Source organism: Equus asinus, chromosome 4, assembly GCF_041296235.1.
Source record: "Equus asinus isolate D_3611 breed Donkey chromosome 4, EquAss-T2T_v2, whole genome shotgun sequence".
NCBI classification, from domain to species: domain Eukaryota; kingdom Metazoa; phylum Chordata; class Mammalia; order Perissodactyla; family Equidae; genus Equus; species Equus asinus.
In genome coordinates, this window is record NC_091793.1 from 109,317,923 (window position 1) to 109,324,826 (window position 6,904).

The following is a 6,904-nucleotide window of genomic DNA, read 5'->3' on the forward strand; positions in this document are numbered from 1 at the left end:
TTATTGAAGAACATCTGGGTTGCTTCAAGTTTTTGTCTATTACAAATAAAAGTGCTACGGAAATTTGTGTATAGTTTTTGTGTGAACATAAGTTTTCATTTCTCTGGGATAAATGCTTGGGAGTACAATTGCTGGGTCATATGGTAATTACGTTTCGTTTTTTTAAGAAACTGCCAAACTGTTTTCCAGAGCAGCGACATCATTTTACATTCCCATTAGTAATATATGAGTGATCTAGTTTCTCTGCATCCTAGCCAGCATTTGGGGTTACCACTATTTTTCATTTTAGCCATTCAGATAGTTGTGTAGTGGTATCTCATTGTGGCTTTAATTTGCATTTCCTTAATGGCTAATGAGGTTGAACATTTGTTTTATGTGCTTATTTGCCATCTGTATATCCTCTTTGGTGAAATGTCTGTTCATTTCTTTTGCCCGTTTTCTAATTGAATTGTTTGATTTTTTTTTTTTGCTGTTTTTGAGATTTCTTTATATATTCTAGGTACTAGACCTTTGTCAGATACGTGGTTTCCAAATATTTTCCCTCATTTTGTAGCTTGTCTTTTCATCTCTTAACAGAGTCTTTTGCAAAACAAGTTTTTAATTTTAATGAAGTCCAGTTTATCAAGTTTTCTTTTTATGGATTGTGTTTTTGATGTCGAACTCTTTGTCTAGATTTAGAATTCAAAAAGATTTGCTCATATATCTTTTTGTAAAGGTTTTTATAGTTTTCCATTTTCTTTCTTTTCTTTTTTTATTTTAAGAGTGGCACCTGAGCTAACAACTGTTGCCAATCTTTTTTTTTTTTTTCCTGATTTTTCTCCTCAAATCCCCCCAGTTCATAGTTGCATATTTTTTAGTTGTGGGTCCTTCTAGTTGTGGCATGTGCGACATCACCCCAGCATGGCCTGATGAACGGTGCCATGTCTGTGCCCAGGATCCCAACTGGTGAAACCCTGGGCCACTGAAGCGGAGCGTGTGAACTTAGCCACTCGGCCAAGGGGCCAGCCCCTCCATTTTCTATTTAAGTCTGTGAATCTACTTTCAGTTATTTTTGTATCAAGTGTCATGATCAGATATAGGCTCTTTCTTTTCCCCCCATGAATGTCCATTTGCTTCAGCACCATTTGTTGAAAAGTCTATTCTTTCTCCATTATTGCTTTTGCACCTTTGTAGAAAATCAGTTGAGTGTATTTGTTTGGGTCAATTTCTGGGTCTTCTAATCTGTTCCGTTGATCTATGTATCCATACATCATCTAATACCACACAATCTTGATTACTAAAACTAAATAAATCTTGAAGTTGGATAGGCTGATTCCTCCCACTATATTCTTTTTAAAAATTGTTTTAGCAAGGCCAGCCTGTTGGTGCAGCGGTTTAGTGGGCACGTTCTGCTTTGGCAGCCCAGGGTTCGCCAGTTCGGATCCTGGGTGCGGACATGGCACTGCTTGGCTAAGTCATGCTATGGTAGGCATCCCACATGTAAAGTGGAGGAAGATGGGCATAGATGTGAGCTCAGGGCCCGTCTTCCTCAGCAAAAAGAGGAGGATTGGCAGCAGATGTTAGCTCAGGGCTAATCTTCCTCAAAAAGAAAAAATTGTTTTAGCTATTCTAATTCCTTTGCTTTTCTGGATAGATTTTAGGGTAATATTGTCTATATAACAGAAAATTTTCTGTTTTTAATATTTTAGTATTTTAATAGGAATTAGGTTAAACCTGTATATCCATTTATGAAGAGTTGACATCTTACTTACATTGAGTCTTCCAATCCATGAGCACAGTGTCTTTCCATTTATGCAGACCTTCTTTGACTTCTTTCATCAGCGTCGTGTAGTTTTCTGCATTTAAGTCCTGTGCATATTTTGTTAGACTTACACTTAAGTATTTAGTTTTTATTTTGCACAAGAGTTAAGTGGTATTGCATTTAAGATTTTGGTGTCCACATGTTCCTTGAAATACATTTTTGTGTGTTTATCTTGTATCCTGAAATCTTACTAAATGTACTTATTAGTTCTAGAAAGTTTTTTTGTTTTTGGTAGATTCCTTGGAATTTTCTATGTAGAAAATCATATTTTCTTCGACTAGGAACAAATTTGCTTCTCATCTCCTTGCCTTTTATTTCCTTCACTTGCCTTACTGTATTGACTTGCACTTCTAGTGCTGTGTTGAATAACGTGGTGAGAGTGGACAGCTTTGCCTTGCCTCCAGTTTTAGGGGAAGAGCATTCATTCTTTCACCATTAAGTATAGTGTCAGCTATAGGTTTTTTGTAGACGTACACCATCAAGTTCAGGAAGTCTCTATTCCTAGTTTTCTGAGAGTTTTGATCATGAATTTTGTGAAAGACTTTTTTTTACATCAATTGATATCACATTGATATGATCATGTGATTTTTCTCCCTCAGCCTTTTAATATGGTGGATTACACTGACTGATTTCCAAATATTGAACCAGCCTTTCATTCCTGGAATCCTATTTGGTCAGGATATATAATTCTTTTTATACATTGTTGAATTCTACTTGCTAAAGTTTTATTAAAGATATTTGCATCTATATTTTGATGGCTATTTGCCTGTACTTTTGTTTTTTTGTACTGCCTTTGTCTGGTTTTGGTATTAGAGTAATGCTAGTTTCATAAAATGGATTAGAATATGTTCCCTTCTCTTCCATTTTCTGGGAGAGATTGTATAGAATTGGTGTTAATTCTTTAAACATTTGGTAAAATTCTCAAGTAAAACCATCTGGGCCTGGAAATTTTGGAAGGAGGAGTTTTTAAATTATGAATTTAATTTTCTTCTTAGTTATAGGGTTATTCAAATTATCTATTTCATATTGGGTGATTTGTAGTAATTTTTATTTTTCAAGGAATTGGTCCATTTCATCTAAATTGTGAAGTTTACGTGTGTAGAGTTGTTTGTAGTATTTCCTTGTTATCCTCTAGGGTCTATAATGATATCCTCTGTTATATTCCTTATTATTGTCAGATGAGAGTGGAAATGTAGGCTCCCTATGTGGTCTCCACTGACATCTAGGGGTGGGAGGAGTGGAGGGTGGGGCGGGGCCCTTAGTTCAACCTGAAGAACGTGGAAGTCTAGGCTCCCCACTGGGCCTTTGCTAATGTGGATGTAGGTGGGACCACAGTGTTTTCTGTGGTATTTGACTGGAGTAGAGCAGTTATTGTCTAAAAGTTTTCTATCTTGTTAGGCTGCACTTTCCTTTTTTTTCTGCACCTGTTGGCACTTATAAATTGCTGGCTTCTTAACTCCAAGTCAGGGTTATATGAGGCAAAAGGAAAACCAAGGGAACTTACCCACTGTGTTCTCCCTTTGATCTCAAGGTCTATAGCCAGTCTGCCTTCTCTCCCTTTTCAGAGTCTTCTTATGTTTGTTTTATATATAATGTCCAGGGTTTTCAGTTCTACTCGGGGATGAATAAGGAAAAATATATCTACTTTATCTTCCTGTAAGCAGAAGTACTATAGGCCGTATACGTATTTTTTAATTGAGGTAAAATTTGTCATTTGAAAGTATAGAATTCAGTAATTTTTAAGTATATTTACAGGGTTGTACAACCAACAGCACTATCTAATTCTAGAACATTTTCATCACTCCAGAAAGAAACTCCATACCCATCAGCAGTCACTCTCTTTTCCTCCTCTTTCCCTAGCACTTGGCAATCACTAATCTGCTTTCTGTTTTTATGAATTTGCCTATTCCAAACATTTCATATAAATGAAGTAATATGTGTCCTTTTGTGTCTAACTTCTTTATTTAGCATGTCTTCAAGGTTCTTCCATGTTGTAGCATGTATCAGAATTTTGTTTCTTTTTATGGCTGCATAGTATTTCATTGTATGGTTATACTGCTTTTGTGTATCCATTCATCAGTTGATGGACAATTAAGTTGCTTTGACTTTTGACTATTATGAATAATGCTGATGTAAACATTCATGCACAAGTTTTTGTGTGAATATGTTTTCAATTCTCTTGAGTATATATCTAGGAGTGGAATTGCTGGATCATATGGTAATTCTATGTTTAACTTTTCGAGGAATACCAAACTATTTTCCACAGTGGCTGCACCATTTTACCTTCCTACAAGAAATGTATGAGAGTTCCTGTTTCTCCATATCCTCACTAGCACTTATTTTTCATTTTTTAAATTATAGCCATCCTAGCAGGTGTGAAGTAGTAATTCATTATGGTTTTCTTTTTCATTTCCCTGATGGCTAGTGATGTTGAACATCTTTTCATATGCTTATTGGCTATTTGTATATCTTCTTCAGATAAATGACAATCCAAAATCTTGCCCATTTTTAACTTGTATTATTAGTATTTTTATTATTGAGTTGTGAGAGTTCTTTATATATTCTGGATACTAGATCCTTATCAGATATATGGTTTGCAAATATTTTCTCCCATTCTCTGGAATTTTTTTTTACTTTCTTGATAGTGTCCCTTAACATCCAAAAGTTAATTTTTTTTTTTCTGAGGAAGATTGGCCCTGGGCTAACATCTATGCCAATCTTCCTCCACTTTATATGCAGGTTGCTGCCGCAGCATGGCTGATGAGTGGTGTAGGTCCGCACTGAGGATCCAAACCCACAAACCCAGGCTGCTGAAGTGGAGTGTGCTGCATTTAACCACTACACCATAGGGCCAGCCCCAGAAGTTTTTAATTTTTGATGATGGTCAAATCTGTCTTTTAGATATTATATCTGAGTAACTGTTGCCTAATTCAAGGTCACAAAAGTTTATACCTATGTGTTCTTCTAAGAGCTTTCTAGTTCTGGTTCTTACACTTAGGTCTTTGATCCATGTTGGGTAAATTTTTGTATATGGTATGAGGTAGAGGTACAAACTGATTCTTTTGCATGTGGATATCCAGATGTCTCAACACAACTTATTGGAAAGATTATGCTTTCTCCCATTGGACGGTCTTGGCATCCTGGTAGAAATCAACTGAGCATAGAGGTATGAGTTTATTTCTGGACTCCCAATTCTATTTCATGATCTATATGTCTGTCCTTATGCTATCTTGATTACTATACCACACTGTCATGATGACTATAGCTTTGCAGTGAGTTTTGAAATAAGCATGAGTCCCTTTAACTTTGTTCTTCCTTTTCAAAATAGTTTTGGCTCTCTGAGTTGCTTGCATTTCCTTATGAATTCTGGATCAACTGGTAAATTTCTGCAAAAAAAAGCAGTTGGAATTTTGTTAGGGGTTACAATGAATCTTAGATCAATTTGGGAGTATTGCCTTCTTAATATATTGTCTTCCAAACTGTGAATATGGGATGCCTTTCAATTTATGGGATGCCTTTCAAAATTTAGGTTTTCTTTAATTTCTTCAACAATGTTTTATAGCTTTTAGTGTACAACTCTTGCTCCTCTTTTGTTAAATTTATTACCAAGTATTTTATTCTTTTTGTAAATAGAATTGTTTTCTTAATTTTATTTTCAGATCATTCATTGCTAGTGTACAGAAATGCAATTGACTTTTGTTATTGATCTTATATCCTGCAATTTTCTGAACTCATTAGCTCTAATTGTGTGTGTGTAGGTTTCTTAGTATTTTCTGTTTATAATGTCATGTCATCTGCACATAAAAATGCTTTATTTTTTTCATGTTAATATGGATGTCTTTTTTTTCTTTTGCCTAATTGCTCTGGGTAGAACCTCTAGTACAATATTAAATAACAGTCATGAAAGTAGTCATCCTTGTCTTGTTCCTGATCTTAGAAGGAAAGCTTTCAGCCTTTCACCATTAAGCATGGTGTTAGCTGTGGATTTTCCATAGATGTCCTTTTATCAGCTTGAGGAAGTTTCTTCAAAGGCAATAATTCTAACTCAACATTCTGTAAAGTTGCATTTTTTTTTCTCCTGAAATATTGAGGCAGGACCAAGGAAGGGCTGACAGTTGAATAGATTCAAGATAGTAATTTTGACAGAGGGATACAATAGAAGCATGAGAGATAAGAGTATGGGTGATATTGGTAAGAAAACGGTGAAGTGATGGGCCAGGAAGTCTGTGGCTACAAGGAGAAAGAACTGAAAAGGAAGGGTGAGATTGAGGGGGACGATGATTTAAGGGTGAGGATTTGATGATGTCAGTAATAGGTTTAATGGAAGAAAAGGATGGAGAGATCTAGAAGGATAGAAGTTGAGATCAAATAATGGGATATTGAGGTTTAAGATTTGTATGTAGTGCATTGGGCTGGAGGTGGGAGCAGTGAAGTGATTGATTGCAAAGAGCACAAGGGATCTTTTTTAAGGTGATAGAAATGTTCTAAAACTGGAATTTGGTGATGTATGCGCATCTCTTTAAACTTACTTAAAATCATTCGTATGCTTAAAAAAAGTTGGTCACTAAAATGGGTACAAAAAATACGTCAGTATAGGGATCAGTTCTAAGAGATGATAAGGCTGAGGGTGAGGTCATGAGAATGAGTGGCTGCAGTGGAGCAGGGGGAGGAGAGGATCAATATATGGTGGATTATCCACGTAGACACTGAAATCTCCGAAATGGTGGTAAGAACTTAGGATGTAGAGGAAGGCGACTTTTCTACTGCCAAGTTTTTAAAACAGTGTAGGGACAAGATTGATTTGTAGAAGACATTGATAAAGAGAATTAAAGAATGATTTCAATGAATACCACAAGACTGATAGGCAAGTACTTTCCCCACATCCCCAGGAGACCTGTTTGCTTGACCTTTAGTTGATGGTTTAGTAAAATTTGATATTAGTTCTATGTAATAATTGTAATGTATGCAATACTGTTCTAATGGTAAGTGGGAACTACATTAGATGTGTGATCCCTTCCAGTAGATAGTTGACAATCTACTTGGGAAAACCAAAGGTACACATTTGAAAAGTTTAGTAACAACCACTAGCATCTATTGGAGTGG